The sequence below is a fragment of the Rhodnius prolixus genome, unplaced genomic scaffold (genome assembly GCF_049639745.1).
Source record: "Rhodnius prolixus isolate KJV_2025 unplaced genomic scaffold, Rpr scaffold_13, whole genome shotgun sequence".
NCBI lineage: Eukaryota > Metazoa > Arthropoda > Insecta > Hemiptera > Reduviidae > Rhodnius > Rhodnius prolixus.
In genome coordinates, this window is record NW_027411583.1 from 10,290,826 (window position 1) to 10,313,694 (window position 22,869).

At 35.3% G+C, this 22,869-nt stretch overlaps 1 protein-coding gene across 2 annotated transcripts in view; it reads left to right on the forward strand.

The window, feature by feature from the left end:
• The first annotated feature begins 8,381 nt into the window (after positions 1-8,381).
• The window catches only part of LOC141447734 (carbonic anhydrase 1-like), a 48,309-nt gene continuing 33,821 nt past the window's right edge, over positions 8,382-22,869 (forward strand). Inside the window, exon 1 of one of the 2 annotated variants that reach the window (XR_012454546.1) lies at positions 8,382-8,550. The gene's annotated coding sequence lies outside the window, so the exon portion shown is untranslated. The remainder of the gene's footprint in view (positions 8,551-22,869) is intronic. The other variant, XR_012454545.1, reaches the window with a different exon arrangement.

Sequence of the window (22,869 nt, forward strand, 5' to 3'; positions counted from 1 at the left end):
AAAGAGAACGAGTATATCCAACAAAAATTTAAGGAAATGTGTAAATTTCTGGAGAACGGGGACCATAACTGATGACGAAGATAGTTTAATGCGGTACTTCGTTGCAAAGCAGATCCTAGAATCAGCGAGTCAACATCCTGGAACATCTCTACAAGCGTAATGATTGGTTACAGAAGTCCAATCACACAAAAAAATTTCGATGTTAAGTTAAGGTTAACATTGTTTTAGTAATCATAAATATTGTAAATGGAGAATGTTATATTAAAATCGACGAACTAAACTAATTTAATTATGATCTTTTTAATGAGAGATTTTTTTTTTTAAAAAAAATTATTTGTTATTCACAAACCAATAAAATGTAATTAGTGAATATGATAAAAGAAGACTACATGACTGGATCAGCTTGAGGAGAGAAGCTGCCCACCGGCAACACTCTCACTGGAGTTTCTTACATTACTGAAGCTGGTCACGAGGCTAACAGCGTTTCAATAGTCATGGAGGACGATCTGGAATCGTTTTGGAGGCAAGAGGATTTTTACAGAATGGAAGAGAGTCAGAGAATTTTCTATATTTAGCTTTAGATTCGTCAGTTATGTATGAGATTTTTGAGGTTAATGAGAGATAATTTTAATTTACACCTGTTACTTTATACAATTTAGTCAAGGCGCCACGGTAGCCGAGCGGTTAAGAGGCAAGACTTGCAAAGCTAATATGCATTGTGGTATTGGGTTAGATTCCCGGACTAGAGGCCTTGGATTTTATTTAATGGTTAATATGAGAAATTTACAGTAAAGTATGTATGTTAGTCGCCTCCGTCCACGACACCTAATTGGTAAAGCCCTCCTGAAAAAATAGGCAATTACTTGACTTTACTTTTTTTTTATACAATTTAGTGTATCTACATAAGCCAGTTAGAAAATATTGCGGATTGAATTGAACATACTTTACCAGCATTCACGTTTTTATTAATTAAGTTGTATTTATTTTTCGAAGTAATATTACTGGATATTTCCATAAAATCTCTAATGTTAACATAATGTCATTTGAAACAGGAAAAAACCAAAGTTTATAAAAAATATAAGAAAAAATGACAGGGAAAAATAAATTATCATTATCACAGTTCGTGTTAGTCAATCCTCAGTTGATTTATTTGCTCTTTGATAAATTATTTACATATCTCTTACTAGGTATGGAAAGTACGTGATCACGATTTATGGTTCGAGTTTTCTTCTGGAAATATCAGTTTTGAGTTCCTTGAGTCCCAAAAAGTGGCTTTTTAAAAATGATCTGTCTAAATGATGCAAACATAGGAAGTTGCCATCGTAAAAGAAATAATAAGTGACTGAGGAGGTTGTACATCTCATGTTGAGATGAACGAGTTATGGAGATAATTGTAGGGCTGATAAGGAATTGAAAACCATTTAAGGAATTTTTCAGTGATTGCCATTTTTATAAAAGAACCACCAAATCACAGTTTACGAAGATAGTTTTTTTTACGACTGATTAAAAATCATTTTTACACAAACACTCGCGGCTCCCTTTATTTATTTATTTTTCTCTTTGTTTTTGGCCTCTTGAGCTAGCAAATCAGCCATTTACATTCTTCCCTCTATTTATTCTATTAAAATTTCAAATTGCTAGTCTTAAAATTAAGATACAAATTAGGAAATAAGAATATAGATCGAGCTAGGAAAAGTAGTAAATGTCATTGTGGTAAGTGTAGACATCTATTGGCCATAAAGTGAACTAAACTAATATATCCTTATCCAACATCCAAAATAGGTTATATCATTGCTATAAAATTGTGTGTAGGTTCGTTTGATTATTCGATTTATTTTGTTAAAAAAACAAATCATTCTTGAAAATTAATTCTGCAAATCAGTGAATGCCTCTAAACTGTTGTTTTTGAGTGGTTAAAATGATTCAAATTCAGAAGAAATATGCTATTAGTGATTAAATGCTGGATCTGAAAAGTTTGGTTATGTAAGTTATTCTGTTTTAGTACTTTCTTAAGGTTTAAGATATCAAAATAATCTGTACTTAGATTTGTAAGTACTTAAAAACTAATTGCAGATTAATGAAGGAAATTAAAGTAATTGTAATCTTGCAATTTTTAAGAAGTGATATGTTGCAATCCTATTTAAACGTAATTCTTAAGTTCTACAATAAATAAATAAAGAAGTTAATTTGAAAAATGATTGACGTTTAGAATTTTAAATTCGTGTAGTGTGCTTTAAATCTGAGTTTTCTTTTATTGGGGTAAATCTAGTTAGGATTTCTGAAATGCAGAATCTTTCTGGTCCCATGAATCTCTTCTTTTTTTTTTTTGTACTAGTCCATTTATTGTTTTTAAACTTGGTTTCTATGAATATTCAGTTTTCTTTTTTGAACATCCATATCTCGCATCCTACGCCTGACTATCGGTTAAAGAAACCATGCATGGAAAGATATGTTATATTGAACCCAATTAATTTTCATTAAAACAATTTTTTTAGTATAAATATGGTACTAACTGGACAATTTTATGTACAAACAACACAAGACCAAATATAGCTAGTAGATTTCTTGCTTTACCAATTCATGGCTGCCAAAGAATTCAGATACCCCAGCGGGACGATGATAGAAACCGAACAACGACTGAGTTTATTGTACTATTATAGAAATTTTTGTCAGTATTTATGGTTGTACAAAATTATATTAGTTTGGAAATTCGAAGTAGAAGAAAATGATTAGAAAAAAAAAGTATAACTTTGGAATTGCAGTAAAAGAATGTTAGTCGTGTTCACCACCAGCCTCGTTAAGCATTCTCAACCAGATTTCCTTTTTAAATTGGGTTAATAAATAATAATAATAATTGACATTAAACAAAAAAAAAAGTAAATTAATTTTCAAATTTATTTAGGGTCCAATCTGATTTAGTTTTAGAAAGGAAGTGAATATGCGGTTGCCCTTGAATAATAAGTAAATGCACTTAAATCGGAACACAGTTTTAAAGACCTTCGTCAGCTGTGTGAAAATGGAACCTGAGACCTACTATGTCACGCTTAATTAGTTAACCGGAAGTAAACGTATTGCAAATATATCTTGCTTCTTTTTTTTTTGTTACTTTTTCTTATTTCCTGTGAATTTCTACTTTCTCTTATCCTTCAAAACCAGGCAGATTAACTTTCAAATAAAATATTCGTTTAATAGTCTCTTGCTCCGTAGAAGCTCATCAATCTCTCATCCCTCCTCTCTCTTTCTAACTATGATCTCTCCATCAATCATAACTAAAGAAAGAAAAATCGCAGAAGGTTAAATTTGATATTTCTCTTGAATACTACGATAAATGAAAATCGTGGCACGATAAGGTTATGATCAAAATCGGTCCACCTGAAACGCCACATTACTGGGGAAATTTTTTGTTTTCAAGTTTCGTTTTTAATGTGGCTTCGACAATTTCTTTTTTTTTTAACTAGTGCACTATTTGCACAACTATAATGTATTTATTTTCTTTTTATTAATTTTATAATACAGCTGTACAGTTAGTAAATTGGCGCCAGCGCACATACACTGTCTTGGTTTCTTGAACGGTGGCCATCCAGTGATGACATCCGTAATAGGCCCTTAAGGCGCTAGACAGTACTACGAGGGTCGTTTGAAAAGTCCGTGCAAAAATAAAAACTACTTAATTTTTTGGGGTAAACCTTTTTTATTTTTCAACATAGTCTCCTTTTAGGCTTATACACTTCGTCCAACGCTGCTCTAGTTTGTTGATCCCTTCCGAATAATAGGATTTGTCCAAGTCTGAAAAATAGCCATTCGTTTCTGCAATCACCTCGTTTGAATAAAATCTTTTTCCCGCCAGCCATTTCTTCATATTGGGGAACAAATAATAGTCCGAGGGAGCCAAGTCTGGAGAATAGGGGGGATGTGAAACGAGTTGGAACCCTATTTCCATTAATTTTGCGACCACAACTGCTGAGGTGTGAGCTGGTGCGTTGTCGTGATGGAAAAGGACTTTTTTGTGGGCCAATCGTGGGCGTTTTTCTTGCAGCTCGGTTTTCAAACGGTCCAATAACGATGAATAATATGCACCTGTAATAGTTTTACCCTTTTCCAGATAGTCGATGAGGCTTATTCCTTGCGAATCCCATAATCTTTCCGGCCGAAGGAACGGTCTTCGCCTTTTTTGGCGCAGATTCCCCATTGGTAACCCATTGTTTAGATTGTTCTTTGGTCTCAGGAGTGTAGTGATGTATCCATGTTTCATCCACAGTGACGAAACGACGCTTAAAGTCCTGCGGATTCTTCTGGAACAGCTGCAAACCGTCCTTGCAACATTTCACACGATTTCGTTTTTGGTCAAGCGTGAGCAATCGCAGCACCCATCTTGCGGATAGCTTTGTCATGTCCAAATGTTGATGCAAAATATTATGTACCCGTTCATTCGAGATGCCCACAGCACTAGCAATCTCACGCACCTTCACTCTTCTGTCATCCATCACCATATCATGGATTTTATCAATGATTTCTGGAGTAGTAACCTCAACAGGGCGTCCAGAACGTTCAGCGTCACTTGTGCCCATATGGCCACTCCCTCTTTAGTCTTCTCTTTAGTCTCCTGAGGCGTTTTGCCTTTCATAAAGTAGTGTTTAATCAACACACGAAATTCTTTTTCGTCCATTTTTTGAAAATCACTCGACTTCCTCGATTCAAATGAATGCCAAACACAAAGAAATAGACCGATCTGGCTGAAACTTGGTGTGTGTTCTTCCAAAAGATGCTACTAACTAAACATAACCTCGATACGCTCCATTGGTGCTATCTCTCTGACTTTGCACGGACTTTTCAAACGACCCTCGTACTGACTCCCTTGATAGCGGCGCCTCAAACTTCTAGGAGTGTTAGGTGGAAAGATGTGAGATTGATGGAGCTTGAATAAGTTGATTTGAATTGAGGGGTAGTTAAGAATAAACAAATTTCAGGTAACAAATTTGGTTTTGACAGAAACAAAAGGAAGTTTCAAGTCAGTATGGATGGTGAGGTTTGAGATCCAAACTTTTGGATTGATAGGATTGATTGCGATTTGAGCATTTTGCTGCCCTGTATAGTTCCACGTCTATAAGTTCATATTGGAGCTAGTTGTATAGTTTTTGCTTATTTTTTAAAGTGAGTTTGGTGCGTTTCTTTAATAGTTTCTTTAACATTCTGTATCTGTGATTCGGTCCAGTTCGTTTGAGTCTAACACGAGGGTTGCATATGACGTATTAAACACAATTTTCCAAGAAACAAAAAATCGATTAAGGGTTTTTTCAATAGAAGCGGATATCTAAAGTGCAATTACTGCATATAAGATCTGCACACTTTCTTCTGAAGTGATAAATGGCTCATCGATCAGAATTTGAAGCAAATTCGAGAAGTTTTTGGTTAGAATTTTGGGAAAGTCAATATCATCGTCATGTTTACGCTATATTTTTTACCCTTTTTCTTTTATTTTTGTTAAATAATTGAGTATTTATAAAGTAGTATAATAATAATTAAGGAACGGATTTTTATGTATTTAAAAATGCCAAATATTTAATTAAAATATGCATTTATTTTCGTCAATTATGTGGAAAATATGTGATTTTCTTAAAATATTTTCTGGAATATTTAAGTAAAATGGACATTTTTTTTTATGAAAATGGATTTTTTTGGGGGGGGGGGCAAGTTATAATTATTTATACAAGAAAAGAACATTTTTACAATTTATAATAATTTATTAGGAACAAAATAATTTATTTATACAAGTTATAAAGATTTATACAACAAAGAACATTTTTACTATTTATAAAAATATGTGTTAAATTTTCAATTTTGAAAACTTCTCTCTTCGAAATTGTTTGCAACCACATGAAATTTCAAATGTTGGAACGTAAAGTGACGACAATCTGGGCGTAAGATGGACTTGTAACGACTAAAAGATCGTTCAACATCTGTACAGATGTTATAGGTGCCTTGCTGAAAGAAGTTATCTCGTTGGTTGTAAAGGGTACACTATGTTCTGAGGTGACTTCTGTTCCACTGATAATATCAGAAATCTGGCAGATGGTCTCCCACCCTTTGTTCTTACTCAGTACTTCTACCAGTTTTGATCTGATCAGATCTCCCTTACTCCCAGGAAAAAGTTCTGCTGGAAACTTGCGAAGATATTTAGCAACCAGTTGTTTGTTTGAGGCCGATGTTCGTGGCATTTCACCCAAAAAAGAATACACTAAATGACCGAACGAAATGAATTGGACACTTCAACGAACGAGCTGAAAGAACAAACAACGTCAGACAACTTCAAAGAACTAACAAGTGCCCGTCACTGTTTAGCAGCATTCTATGTAAATTACAATAACCATTGTACCCACTGTGATTCACAGCCTTACAGTCTGTGGTTCACAGTTCCTGTCAACCACCTCCCAATTATGAAAATATGCCCAAAATGAAAAATATGAAAAAATATGTACATATTTTGATTAAATATGTAGAAATATTTATTTATTTTAATCAAATATGTATAAATATGCGATAACATTCAAATATGTGGAAATATGTGAAATAAAAGTAGACTCAAACGGCTTAAAAAGTGTCAGTATGAATACTTCTAGTTGAAAAACGTCTGTAAATTGCCTAGAAAAAAATATGTAAATACATACGAATCCGTTCCCTAATAATAATAATCTCGCCAGTACTGTTCAGAATTAGTAATTGTTTACAATGACTGTGTTAACACAGGTGTTGTCGTCAGTGAAAACAATAATTGTTGATACATTTTGAAATAGTTGAAATTTTGTAAACAACGTTTGAATCAAAATCTCAGATGAAAATGTCATTAAAAAAAAAAAAAAAATCCTATATGCAGATTTACAAAATAAAAATTAGAAAATATTTTTGCTAAAGAGCGAGGAAAAAGCAGGATTTGTGGGGAACCTTGTGTGGGAACTTGTCGCGCGCCCATTTTGAAGGCAATCCTCTTAACCACTTTTCTTTTGCAATAAAATTGAAATCTCATTATATTTCCGTGGTTTTTTAATTTTAATATTTTTCAATTGCAGTTTTACAATGATGTATTTATGTTCTTCCTAGTGTGGGAGGACATATTTTATTGTGGAAATGTTTGCCCTTAATGTGCACGGTCGCACCTATCAGATTTACAAACATACACATGTATGTATATCCGGAATAATAATACTTCCTTCCTCCCTTAGATAAATCGCAACTTGTGTGCTATTATTTCCCTAATTTAATGCCATTTTTGGGATTTTAACTTTCTCTTTTTAAAACTATTTAGTAAGAGAAGGTAATTTTAGATTGTGTAGATTTTCGATTTGTTCGCTGGACGCCTGAGTGCGATTTATAACTATCTTTACTCTTGAAATCATTCTCAAAGTCACTTGAAACTCCCAACTAATAACTCCGTATAATAAGTACTCTAAGATTTCACCGAGCGGTTAGAGGCGAGACCTGCGAAGCTAAGATGTATTGCGGTACTAGTCTAGCCCTTGGATTTTATTTAATGGTTAATATGAGAAATTTATAGTAAAGTATGTTAGGCGGTTATAGGCTAGACCCGCAAAGCTAAGATGTATTGTGGTACTAGTCTAGCCCTTGGATTTTATTTAATAGTTAATATGAGAAATTTATAGTAAAGTATGTTAGGCGGTTATAGGCTAGACCCGCAAAGTTAAGATGTATTGTGGTACTAGTCTAGCCCTTGGATTTTATTTAATAGTTAATATGAGAAATTTATATGGCCTCCGTCCACGACACCTAATTTGGTAGTTGGATGTAAAGCCGGCCTGAAAAAATAGGCATTACTTTAATTTTTCTATTTTAGATTCCACTGTAAAAGGAATCTATCCTATGCCGGGACAATGTTCCCAGTGGAAGTTCTAGATTAATTTGTTTGTAATCACTACACACAGTTTACAGGAAATCGCTGAAACTGTTTGCGTGGAAATCTTAAAAAATAAAAAACTCTATCCAGTTCTAACTTCTGGTTGAGTTGACCAATTTGGACCAAAAGCTTGTAGTATCCTCTGTTGCAAACTAAGCAGATTATAAGGGCCACCAACTGAATTGGAAGCCAGGATCTCCGCTCAGAAATCCAGTGCACTAACCACTGAATAATCCCTTCTCTATTCTTTTTATTTTTTTGTATAAAAAAAATAAAAAGACTCCCAATTTTATTTTTCTTTAACCGGGATTAAAACTTTTAAGGATTTATAAGAGTTGTGGAGGTGGGAATTAACAAGTTAGTTATAGGAAGATAATGAAAAGCTAGAAGTGGTAGGTAGATAACTAGGATGGCGGTAAGGTTGGCGATCTCCCCTCCAGAGCCTATTGTCGTGGAGGCGATATCGTGGAGGAGGGTACTTGCGGCCGATGTCTGCCTGCTATATACTCTTTGCGAGTCCACTTATACCGCACATTAACTTTTCCAACGCGTTCCCTTTCATAAACTAATAAATTCCCTTTTTTTTTTATAAACGGAAATGCCGAGATTATTGGTGCCATTCTACATATTACTGATTAGTGCTGGTAAGTTTTCTTTTATATATTATCTATTTATTTATTTATTCTGCTTCTTCTACTGCATTTCTTTCTGTTACTGAAGTGGAAAAAGAGGCAGATCGTGCTAGATTTTCTATATCAACTTTGTACCGGATATTCTGATTTTGATGAACCCTGAATAAATTTATTTTTGTGATTTACTGTATACAGTGGGGGCTTAAGAAACCGGATGTTCCAAAAACTATGATTTGAAGCCTCACACGACTTTGAAACATCTAATCCTTTAATTTTCTTAAAACTTCCAACGTTTTAATAATAATTTAAACGAGTTTAGAAGGAATCTGACCCCTCCCACTCTCAGAACTACCTTTAATCGAAGATTCCGGACCGAAAATTGATTCATCGTTGTGTTCGTAATCAATAAACAAAATTCTAAGAGGCGTTCGTCCTAAACAGATCACAAAATCCGGAATAATTTCGATGGCGTAAAGTCGTCAGCCCTTTAGATGGAAGGATGAAGAGTTTAGGCATTTTAGGGAAAAGCTTTCCGCCGCACCCCACTTCCTGAGCTTTTTTCTGGGGGGGGGGGAATTCTGAAAACAATGAGAAAAATTATTTCGTTAAGTGGTACACTTTGGCCCGATTTACACCATAACCATATTGTTCCAATAATATGCTGCGTATTTTCACGTAGAGCGTATTTGTAGGAGATTCCCGCTCGAATCGTAGTGCTGTAAGAGAAGTATTGTAATCGTGCGTATTTTTCGCCAGAAATATCTGTTTTCGTGGATCCTATGTCTAAAAGATGGTCTTTCTACAATTTTTTTTTTTTTTTAATTATTTAGGGCGCGTCAACATCTAAGGTTATTGGCGCCCGGAGCTTTTTTCAGTGCACTGCCGGCCTCCGGACAATGTTCTCTCGTTACAGACAACACTGTCCATCACCTGGACAGTAAGCTGTAAGAAGCTTCTAGGAAGAGAAAAATCTAAGGGTCAGCAGCTGGATTCGAATCCGAAATCTCCGCGTGGGAATCCAATACGCTAACCGCATAGCTAATCCCTTCCCTTGCTTTCTACTAATGATTTCACTTCCTCCCTAATCCCTTCTCTCTCTTTTTCTAAGTGTATTTAGGTATCAATCAGTAACTAAAGAAAGAAAAAATTTTCTGTTGTGAGCTAAATATCAAATTTGATCTAACTGAGATTTTACTTCCTTTTTAGTTACGTAGTATGTATATATATATATATATATACACACACACACACACACACACACACACACACACACACACTTCTTTGTAAAAATCACTTTTTCAAACTCTGTGGTCCTCAAAATACTTCCGGTGAAAACACTTACTAGCGTAAGCGGAAGTTAAAAATCGCTGAGAAGTTTTAAACTTCATATTAAGTTTGGTTCCATCGGGGGTTAATGACTTATTTGAGTCATTCTCATATAATTAAAATCACTTCAGGGATCTAACGTTTCAGAAAGTTTAAAAAGTTTTCTCGGACCATTAGCACAATCTGGTGAACGTTTTTGTAAATTTTATATGTTCTTAAGTTCTCAAAATGACCGAGTGTATTTCTTTTCTTTTTTGCCTGTTTTTAATTTAATTTCTTTCTTTTACGCAACATTTAACGTATAACAAGATTAACAATTTGTCCAAAAATGAAAGTAATTGAGATTTATAATGATTTTTTTTTATTTTGGTTTTATTGTGGCGTGGAAATGAATGAAAGAGAAACACGAATTCTGTACCGGAAACTGAATTTAAGCGTTTATTAGTTCGACAGAAAGTGAGGTTTGGGTTAATTCCGGTTTAAGTGCATAAAACAAGTGAAGACACGTGTATTTTTTAGGGCCTGTGAGGGACAAGTCCTGCTTTATCAACGAATAGGATGGGAAAAATAAATGCCAGTTTTCAGTCGTCATACATTTATTCTGCTGAGCTTTCGACCTATAGGGACTAGGTCCATCTTCAGGGCTAGTTTACAAAGTAATATTTTTACATTACAGGGTTGGTGTGTCTTCTGTCTTGTCTGTTCATGGACAAGACAGTAGACACACCAACTCTCTAATGATGTAAAACAGTACATTGTAAACTAGCCCTGAAGATGGACCTAGTCCCTATAGGTCGAAAGCTCGGCAGAATAAATGTATCACGACTGAAATGGCAATTATTTTTCCATCCTATTGAAACTATGAATCAGTCACTGAAAATAATGAACCGCAATTTATCAACGAAGATAATTGAAAATGAAGTTCCTACGTCACATTAAGGAATAGAAGCAGGATTGATTCCCTGATATTTTTACGCCTCCCCTAAGGAGTGGATGAAGAAATACTGCTCAAGTAACTCCCTAGAACCCCTCCACCCCCCCTAACAAATTTAAGTCATTTCAACAACCGGAAAGCTTGTGTATAATGGTGTTATGGTTCGCAGTGATTTTTTTGGTCCCCGGTTTTTGGGGCATTAAATTTTCATTCTCCAATATAGGTGAGAAAGAGAAAAAAAAAAATGAATTCAAAAGGAAACTGCGCTTGGCACTAGTGGCTGTGACAAAAAACGGAAGTTCATTTAATCAAGACTTCCCCCGGAAGAGTTATGGACCCTCTGTCTTCAGTCTGTTCTAAACTAAAACATATGATACGGTCATTTTGATTTTGAAGAATATTTTACTCAATCGCAATGTGTCCCCTTACCGAGAAAAAAAACATGTTCTAAATTCCGTTTAAGAAAAATCTGTAAGTTAAAAATATTGCAAGAATATTAGTAACTGAAAATCGACCGAGTGATCGATCGAGAAAAAATTGGGCGAATTAATGATTGATTCCATTGTAAACAACAATACGAGATATCAAGCTACGTGATTACTGCGAGTGAGGGGGGCATGTGTCACCCACAATGGACTTATTACAGATTATTACAGGAAGTGGTTTTGCTATGGCGGGCTACACGATAGTCATTGTCAGCTATACATATATACAGGGTGTATACAGAGGAGAGGTCGCGAAACATCGGGAGGTGATTCAGCAGCTCAAATGCAACAAAAAGTATTCTCTTCACTTTGGCCCGATTCTCAATAGTGTCCAAGATATTTGCATTTTTAACTTTTCTGGTCGATATTCGCGTTTTTTTTTCACCATAAAAACGGCCGTAACTTGTTTGTCTTTTATTCTACAACAAATCTGCTTATTCCAAACGAAAGAGCATTAAATTTCCTATAAATTTGCTCAGTACAGAGTCTCAAAACGTTTCTTATAACAATGACATTTTTACTTGAATGTCTAAAAAATTCGTTCTCGATGATTTTTGTTAAAATTTTCAACTGCATTTTTTCAATGATTAATGAACCAAGGAGTCACATAATTTCTCAGAAAAAGTTGCGCATTTATTGAGCTTCAAGATCATATGGATTTTTTTGGGGGGTTTTTAACAGAGGGGTGTAAATGTAGAAATCTGGGATTTTGCGTAACTGACTTCTCACTACTAATTTACTCAAATGTCAATTTTTTGGAGAAGGAACAAAAAGAAAAGTAACCATTTTAGTTTTTAACAATTATTATTTAATAAAACGGGAGTAAAAAATAAAGTAGCAATAAAACGCAGTAGTTGACTACAATTGTTTCTGCAACTTATTTTAATGACATAATGGAGGTTTTTTCCGTAAAAGTCAACTAATTATAATTCAAAAATAAAATGATTATTTCCTTTTTGTTCCTTCTGCAAAAATTGATTAGTTTTGAATTATTATTAATTAAGTTTGATGAAAGAAACCTCCATTATGTCGTTAAAATATGTTGCACGAACAATTGTAGTCAAGAAACTAAAAATTTGCCACAATTCTTTCCCACTTCCTGGTTTGAATAGTTCGAACAATTTTTGTAGCAATTTTGGCTAGGCACCTTCCTATTGTACTTTTTCACTTCTGTGTTTTATTGCTACTTTAGTTTTTACTTCCGTTTTATAAATTACTAATTGTTCTAAACTAAAATGGTTACTAAAATGGTAAAAATTGATATTTGAGTAAATTAGTAGTGAAAAAGTCGGTTACGCAAAATCCCAGTTTTCTGCACTTACACCCCTCAGTTCGGGGTAGGGTTTTATTAAAAACAAAAAAAAATCCATATGGTCTTGAAGCTCAATAAATGCGCAACTTTTTCTGTGAGATTGGGTGACTCCTTGATTCATTAATCATTGGAAAAATGCAGTTGAAAATTTTAACAAAAATCATCGAGAACGAAATTTTTAGACATTCAAGTAAAAATTTCATTGTTATAAGAATCGTTTTGAGGCTCTGCACCAAGCATATTTATAGGAAATTTAATACTCTTTCGTTTGGAATAAGCAGATTTGTTGTAGGATAAAAAATAAAAAAGTTACGGCCGTTTTTATGGTGAAAAACGCGAATATCGACGGAAAAGTTAAAAATGCAAATATCTTGGACACTATTGAGAATCGGGCCAAAGTGAAGGAGAATATTTTTTGTTGCATTTGAGCTGCTGAATCACCTCCCGAATTTTCGACTTCTCCTCCGTGTACACCCTGTATCTGTGATCTATGAATGAATTGGTCGAACTTTGACCAAGTGTAGCCTAGCTATCGTGTTTTTTTTTTGAAATCGATTGATTTCACTCAAATAATTACTTTCACTTGCTGTTCATAAGCCGGAAGCTTTGCAATCGTGTTAAAAATGTTCACAGCAGAGAGAGAGAGAGAGGGGGTATTAATTCGGAGTTTTTCGGATGAAAATCCGACAACAGGAAGTGAGGGAAGGGATTAGCTATGAGGTTAGCATGCTGGACTCCCACGCGGAGGTCCCGGGTTCGAATCCAGCAGCTGACCTTTAGATTTTCTCTTCCTAGGAGCTTCTTACAGCTCACTGTTCGGTGATGGACAGTGTTGTCTGTAACGAGAGAACACTGTCCGGAGGCCGGCAGTGCACTGAAAAAAAGCTCCGGGCGCCAATAACCATGGATGTTGACGCGCCTTAAATCATTAAAAAAAAAAAAAAAACACAGGAAGTTGTCCGCTTTAGTGTGAAGGAATTTTCTGCTTTATGATTTGGACGTGGTTGGGGGGGGGGTGAATGTCTCCTTCAATTTTCTCTGAACTTACAGTATAAAGCAAAAGATTTTTTAAGAAATTAGGTATTTTGAGATGCGGGTTAAGATGTTCCTGCAACTGCGAGTATTTTACTAAAATTAAGCCAAAATGAAAAATATCTAATTGCCTTTTTCTTTTTAGGCTTAAAAAGGCAAACTGGCCAGAAATATGTACAATAAACGTGCATGCTACGACATGCAAAGCCTAAAGTTTGGCGCTAAAGAGAACAGAAGATAAGTTATACTGTACCCATACAGACGCGACTGTATGGAAGGTTGCAGAAAGACAAATTGGTTTGATAATGTTTTTTAACAAATTATACCGTTTACGTCACCATTTTTTAACATCAATTATAGGGACAATGCTAAAATGGTATACAAAAATAATGGAAAAAGTTTGGCACGTGTTCTGTGTGTGTGTGTTTGTATTAGTGGGCTAAACTTAGCCGGAAGTCGTTATGGCTCCCATTGTTAGCTGCGAGCAAAATATTCTATGTTGGCGTAATCCATGAGATTGATGCCTCAAATTTTCTTCGAATTTTCCAACATATCCAATTCGTTACAAATATTACGTAAGTGTAAGACACCGTTAGGTATTACGCAAATGTCATTTTTAGATGAAACCTGGTCTCCTGCTCCATCCAAATTAACCTCCAAAGCGAAGATTTTTCACAGAATAACAAACGAGAGATACATACCCTCAGTATGAGTATTTAGTAAAGTTTAAATATCGGAAAAGCTTATTAAGTTCAGTGGTTAGCGAGCTGGATTTCCCACGCGGAGTCTTCCGGCTTCTTAGAGTTCTCTTCACCTAGAAGCTTTGTTTACAGTTCACTGCCCGGTGATGGACAGTATCGTCAGTAAAGGTGCACTGGGCACCAATGATGTGCCTTAAATTTAACAATAAATAAATAATTATGGGTTGATTTTCGAACGTTGTTCACAGAATATCCCTTAGGAATTTTGAGGAGCGGTCAATAAAATTTTGTGATCAAATTTCTTTATATTATATACAGGGTGATCCATTTAAAACGCACCAATCGCTGATAACTTTTTAGGAAAGCGGAATTTCGAAAAAAAAACCCACGAAGTAAACTATATGTTTTTTTTTTGGTCTAGTTTTCAAATTTTCCACCCCCGATGCTGTATCTTCATTTTTGGCGGAGTTACGGCCCAAAACCTGATCGGGGTTCCATAATGGACCACTGGTTTTGACAATGATTATGAAAACTACATTAAAAAAACTGTGAAAAATGACGTTGACCCCGTATCAATATCCCTAATATTAGTTGAGATATTTAAGATCAAAGTTACCATTTTATCTATTCGTAAACGGTTTTCAATATTAATTTTCCACGTTTTGGGAGGTCCTCTGACTGCAAAAAATGTTATTTGAGACTCAAAGAACAATAATAATAATAATTTAAGGTTTTAAAACATGTAGTGTCATGTAATGGTTTTGGGTGAATCAGGGATAAATTTGTTTAATCATCAAATAAAAGCAACCATCACATCATTTTAATATACCCAGTATGCAAGACTTCTTGGTCTATGATTACGGTAAGAATATCTTTAGCAAAGTGTTGGTCTAGTGGTCAAGAGCGTGGTTTTGTAAGTGGAAGATACCCAGTTCGAATCCCGCATACGACTACATTTTATTTAAAAAAGCATTATGGTTTTTTTAAGTAATAAGAATGACTACATACGCGGGATTCGAAATGGGTATCTTCCACTTACGAAGCCACGCTCTTGACCACTAGTCAAACACTCGCTCCTCCCCGGCAAGATGTTCTTACCGTAATCATAGGTCAAGAAGTCTCGCATACTGGGTGCATTAAAATGATGTGATGGTTGCTTTTATTTGACAATAAAACAAATTTATCCTGATTCACCCACAACCATTACACTATACTACATGTTTTAAAATGTTCAATTATTATTATTTTTGTTCTTTGCGTCACAAATAACATTTTTTTTACAGTCAGAGGACCTCCCAAAACGTGTATTTCTGGTGGAAAATTAATATTGAAATCCGTTCACGAATAGATAAAATTGTAACTTTGATCTTAAATATCTCGGCAAATATTAGGGATATCGAAACAGGGTCAACGTCATTTTTCACAGTTTTTTATGTAGTTTTCATAATCATAGTCAAAACCAGTGGTCCTTATGAAACCCCAATCAGGTTTTTGGCCGTAACTCCGCCAAAAATGAAGATACAGCATTGGGGGGGGGGGGTGGAAAATTTGAAAACTATACCAAAAAAAAATATATATATAGTTTACTTCGTGGGTTTTTTTCGAAATTCCGCTTTTCTAAAAAGTTATTAGCGATTGGTGCGTTTTAAATGGATCACCCTGTATATATGTAAGTATAAAAAGTCCATGTTTCAAAGAAAATGTAATTGCAAAGCGATTGCGATCGTACTAGATTATCAACTTGTTTTGTATTGTTCAGGAAACAAAAAAACCTTGCCAACTACTGCACACGACGTAATTAATTCTTAACGACATCATATTACTTCCGGTTTTCGAGCAAATTTTATAGTTACATACTACAGTCACCACACCCCCCCAGTCAGGTTCATTGACCAGTTAGATGTACGCAAAACGAAAGTGAAGAAACCCCCCCCCGAGGAGTACGAGTCCGCCCTAGACCTTGGCATTTTCAGTTCAGGTGCAATATTTCAGGGACGGCGATCTAATTGTAAAGGTAAACAATGCGCACATGTGTGTGCGAGTCAAGTTGTCAACTGCACCCTGCACTCCTCCTAACTACTCCTTAAGTATAGGTCCGGGCTTCTTAAGTATCCCGACCTTTAAGGCAACCGGTTTCACAGGATTTACTTTGCCAATTTTTATTTCTATTTTCCCACGTTTTTCCACTTTTTGTTTTTCTTTTTCAATCTCTCAGCCAACTTCTAAGGGGAGAAAATTAAAAAAAAAAATTATCGTATAAAGTTCAAATTTCAAATTTGTTTAGATGTTAACCAGGTTACATTGTTTAGATGTTAACCAGTCGTGTGACATTCACGTTTTGGTCAAAAAAGGAAAAATGTCAACCACAGAAATATCGTTTTCTGTGTTGCTTAATTTTATTTATTTATTTTCTTTTGTGTGTGTAGATTTTCACGCAAATGGCGCTTACAATTTTCTATAAACTTGGTGATCTACGTATAATTAAAACTGTTTCCGGTAGGACAGTTGTGTAAGGGTTGATCGTCAAAAACTGCACGAAAAAGCGTAACGTTGAAAAACACCCAACTTTGACAATTTTTTTCTCTTTTTCTATAAAAGATAAAATTCCCAAATTTTCTTTATAATGTAGGGAAAATCCTCTTTTATAACTATAATTTTTTTTGCAACAACCCAGATCTAATAGATTTCGAGAAATACGTTGCTGAAAATAGGCTAAAACGGCTTTTTCAAAAATTGGTCTTGTTCTTGTTGTTGTTACCTTTTTTTGTAAACAGCGTAGCGCCTAAACGCCTGAACCGATTTTCATGAATGAGGTGTCATTCGATTCGGAATTTTATGTAGATATGCCCTTTAGGGGGTCTCGACGCTGTACATCGAATGGGAGAGGAGTTAGCCCCCTTTATGTAAGGCCCCCTCCAAAATTATTATTACTAATAACTCAGTAAAACTTGACCCGATTGTGATGGAATTTTGAACGGTGAAAGGTTTAGGGCTCCCCAACGTAACATTAAAGCAACGTTCTGCTCTTACGCCTAAGTTTTGCAATCATTTAAAATTATCATTTCGAGAACCTATTTTCTTCAATGAGAAGTGTTCTTTGGTTCAAAAAGTGATTTAGATTTGCATTTTTAGAGGTCTCGTCGCTGTGTATTTCCAGGAGAGGAGTTTGCCCCACGCAGGTTAGGCCCTCTCTAAAAATATTATTACTAATATTTCTACAACGCTTAGATAAAAGGCCAGCATAAGGGTCTGTGACATCTAATTGATTCTAAAAAATATGATACTAGAAGTATGAATGAAATGTTAGGTACTTACTGATTTCTGCACCTTTTGGCGTTTAATCAACCATTATACTTAACTATTAAAACTGGTAAGTTTTTGTTAAGTCTATATAGATGTATAGCTTTTATTTGGTGCATCTATTTCCAGGAAAAGTTCGATTAAGGGCCGTTTTGGCGAACCGGTTAAACTTCCCTCTCTCCAAAAAAAAAAAAAAAATCCATATCCTATATTTTATGCCCGCATTAAAATCAGCATCGGAAAACAAGAGTTAGAAGAAAATTTTACTAATCTAGATTTGGGAAAAGTGTCACTAGAGGAAATGAATCGATTGGGTTGTCTCCTGAGTTGTGGAAGTGAAATGACATTGCAATCTGGGTGTTAACATCGATATTTATTTGCGCTTTCACTTAGTTTTTCCCCTCTGGTCAACTTTCCCAACTAATTGCATCTCTCTCTCTCCTCTCTCACTCTCGCTCTCTGTCTGTCTGTCTGCCTGTCCGTTTGTCTGTCTCCTTGAGATTTACTGATCGCTTAATTTGTGCACCACAATTTAATAATGGTAATTTCGGCCCAGGATAATCAAATTAACGTGGAGAAATCTTTTTATGCGTCTGTGTGTTGTTAAATAGTTTTGTATAATTTATTACTTCCGGTTGAACGATGGGAATTGAGAAAATTGTGAATCGATTTTCAAAGCCACACCTTCCTTCCTTTTTGATTTTCATTCAAGTATTTCCAACACCATCGCTATGAATCAAAGGAAGGTGGAAACATGATGATTAGATCTCCCCATCAGAGGGGAGGGTCGTGATTGTGACGTAACGATCAGTATCCCGGAACAGGATGTACCACCTTACTGAGGATTATTCCGATTTTTATTTTTTAGCTGATTTTCTTTAAACTTTATGCACTTATTGTACTATAGAACTTGTAATGCACATGAGTTTCTTAACTGCACTCATAAGTGGACAGAATTTGACAGCTCGCGACGTTTTTATTTTTAAATTGAACAGTAAATAACAGCTCACATAATCGCGTAACAGCATTTCTCAGACGATTTATGACTGCATTGATAAATGATAACTGCAATATGAATCACGCTTTGTTCATTTCTATTAATAATTACGTTATCACTCTTGATGCTGCCATAAGCGGAAGTGATTTATGATTCCATGAACAGTTTTTGACTTCTACGAGTATTTTTTTTTTTAGTCACCTGGTAGCTTCTGCTTGCATAAAGTATTCTATGATACTAAATATTAACAGACTCTAAATTTGTTATAGAAAGTAGATATACCTAGTATTTGTATATTTTTAACGTTACATCAGTCGAAGTAATTATTTGCTACGAACTATCTAATCATGTTAGGTAAAACTAGCAAGGTGAAAAGTGGTGTATAAAGTACATAATATATTTCTTGGTGTCGTAGATTACAACCTTGTCTATTAAATTAGTTCTCTTATATTTAGTGTTTTTTTAGTAATTTAGAAAATAAATTTTTGTCTCTAAATATAAGTAATTACTTTAAAACTGTTATCAGTAAAGTATTTTAGAAATACATATACATTGGGAAACAAATATTTAGGCAACAGTAAATAACCGATACTTTAAAATAAATATAATCCGGTTTTAACACTCATATTTCCGGTTTCCCACAGTTTACGTAATTAATTTTTCTCAAACATACAATATTTCTAGACTTTAATTTTTTTTTTTTTTTTTTTTTTTTTAATTTGTTTATTTATTTTGCAACTGTATGCAGTACAATAAGCAAAAGTGATGAGTGAAAAGGGATGGCACAAATACACATGCACGTATATGCATATCCATACACATACGCGCACATGCATGTGCACCAAGGGCGTGATTGGAGTGAACGACGACCATCCAGTGATGGAAGCCGTTAGTTCGCCAGATTGGCAAGCTTACACAGCAACCATCCTAGGAGGTCGGCGTTGTGTTGAGATGGTCGCGTGGCCACCGCCGCTTTAGTCTGCGTTGAGGATTAGAAGGAAGTGTTGTGGTAGACATGTTGTGAATCAGAAGGTTGTAGTGACCGTGTAGATTTGAATGGAGTTTTGTGTATCGAGTTTGGGCTATTTCAGAAACGAGAGGAATATTGAGATCAGAGTGTATAGTATGATTGGAGACGTAGAAGGGAGCGTTAACTATTGTTCTTAGAATTTTAGATTGTAAGGTCTGAAGTCGGTTGATGTTCGATTTTTTGGCGCTTCCGTAAAGTTGTATTCCGTACGTCCATATTGGGGCAAGTAGAGCGGTATATAGTGTTCGTTTGTTTGTCAGGGTCAGTTTTGATCGTTTGTCGAGTAGTCTTTTCAACATTTTATACCTCAGATTGAGGTCAGTTCGTTTGAGTCTCGTGTGTGGGTTCCATGTTAGTCGTTTGTCAAGATGTAGTCCGAGATATCGTACTTGGTTAGTCATTGGTATGGAAGTATTGTGGAAGGAGAGAGGAGGGAGAGTTTTCTTGTTTAAGGTAAATACTATGTATTTAGATTTCATTTCATTCACTTTGATTCTCCACTTTTGCAGCCAAGGCTCTAGAAGATTGAGGTGTGATTGGAGGGCACGGCATGCTATTACAGGATCTAGATGAGGAGAAAGAATTGCAGTGTCGTCGGCGAATGTGAAAGTAATTGTAGTCGGGTTAGTTGGTAAGTCGGCAGTATAGAGAATATAAAGTAAGGGGGCTAGAATGCTTCCTTGAGGAACTCCAGCGAGTATTGGAAGGATAAGAGAAGAAGAAGAACCTTGTTTGACTTGGAAGAAACGGTCGGAGAGATAAGACTTAAGAATGAGGTAAAAGGTAGAAGACAGTAGGCGTTTGAGTTTATAAAGCAGTCCCGTGTGCCATACCCTGTCGAATGCTTGAGATATGTCAAGGAAGACACCCGGGCAATACTGCTTTAATTCAAGGGAAGTAGCGATTACATCCACCACTCGATGTGCTTGGAGAACAGTCGAGTGGCAACTCCGAAAACCGAACTGATGGTCAGGAATGATATTTAAAGGGGCTATTTCAGTTTGGAGGCGGAGTAGTAGAAGTTTTTCCAGGACTTTCCCCAGGATGGGTAGAAGGCTGATGGGTCGGTAAGAGCTTGGGATATGAGAAGGTTTATTTGGTTTAGGGATCATTGTTACAGAAGAGAATTTGTAGAGAATAGGAAAGTAAGTGGTTCGAAGTACAGCATTATAAAGAGTAGTAAGAAATACTATTGCTTTCTTGGAGAGTTGTAAAAGGATGTTAGCAGTAATCAGATCATAGCCCGGACTTTTCTTTTTGGGAAGACAGTTGATTACGTCCATGATGTCTTTAGGAGTGAATGGCTTGGGAGGAGGTGAAAGTTGTAAAGGGATGTCCAGTTCTTTGAGAATATGTTCAGTATGTTGTAAGTCTTGTACGTCGGGATGAGGAGTAAAGACTGTAGAAAGATGTTCGGCAAAGTACTGGGCTCTCTCCTCGTCGGATTTAGCCCAAGAATTGTCCGGGCGTCTTAGTGGGTGAGAAGTTTTTTTGTATTTGAGAATTCTTTTGGTTGCTGTCCACAGAGAGTTGTCTTCAGTTGTGAGTGATTGTGTATAATCAGAGAATTGGTCGTTAAAGTAGTCCCTTAGTTTTGTTGTCAGTTCTCTAGTAAGTTGGTTAAACAGTCTTTTGTGAGAGGGATATCTGGTGCGATGCCAAAGAGCTCTTGCGCGACGTTTGCGCGTTATCAGTTCTCTCAAGTGTATAGGTAGATTTAAAGGTAATGGTGCAGTTCTGTTGGGTGAAGCCCGTTGAGAAGAATGCCAAATACTTTGCTTACCAAAGACTTTAATTAATCGTTAATTTAAGAATCGATTCAGTAAATTGATTCAGAATTTAGTAGTTCGATAAATCTATTATTCTTTATTTTTAGAATCTTGTTTATACAGTTAATCCTTATTAATCTATATTAAGGCATATAACTGACCAAAGGGACGAGTTTACTAAGATGGCAGGCAGTACCAGGACAGTCAATATTGTAACCAACTTCCGTTTTTATTATTAACAATAAAATCGGAAGTATTGATGATCTGTGTCAACAATTAGTTCAAAACTACCTAGCACAATATTCACAATAAGTTGCAATTCCGATTTGCGTATTTCGACTCGAAAGAGAAAGTATTAGCAGCAAGCGGAAGTAAAACGTAAAAGAGCTTCATGTTCTTTTTCAGAAATTATGCATATTTTAATAGTTTTTTTTAAAAAAAAGTTGTGTAAACAAATCTAAATTGTTGATTCGTGAAATGGATGAATAAAGATTATTTTTGATATTTTGTATTTATGCAAAATTAGTTTGCTCTATTTTATTTTTTTTGCGCAATTTTCTTGTAATTCAATATATTGCCTAAGGGATTACGTGTTAGTGTAGTTGCTGAACGATGGACGATGGTGGAGGTCCATTGTTTATCTGGAATGTACGGGCGGGGGAGATTGGTTTCGTGGATGGAGGAGGCTGTAAGAGAGAGATCTTATTGTCCCTGGCACAGGGTGTTTAAGAAAGGATTTCACAATAAAGGGTAATGTCAAATTTACAGAGAAATGTCTGGTTATTTTCAAAGAATTGGCTGAGAAAAAGAATCTGTGAACGATTTGCTCTAGCTCTGAAGAAAATATTTTTTTTAAATCTAAAAACTTGAATAAGGATATAACGACTTTAAAAAAAAAATCAAAGAATATATAAGGATTTCCACAATGAGAATTATGCGAGGAAAAGGCTACGTACGAATAACTATAAAGTGAGAGAAATAGGTAATCGGTTACCAAAATAGGAGAAAAGAATAAAGCCAAGAAAATATGGGTAATAAAGAGAAAGGAAGAGAGGTTTTTGAGACCGGAAAGGAGAGGAAATTACCGGATGCGCGGGGGAGTGTTGCCGATGAACTTGAAATATCTGCTGGAGAGTGGGTGACTTACCTGAACTTGATCACTAATACAGGCTAAACGTTTCACTGTATCCGTACATCTAATTACCTGTTCCGGTATTCCTTTTCAGACAGAGAAAGGAAAAATCGGTTAAAATAAAATAACAACTTTACAGGAAGTACAATCAATGAAACAATCAAGATTGCGATTTATCCCTGATTAAAAAGAAAAAAAAAAACTTAAAACGACATTAAGATGCATAAATAAGTGCATATAAAAAATATATAATCAATTGAGTGTTTAACCAGTTCGACCTTACGCCATGAAACGACTTTAATGCGGCCCATAT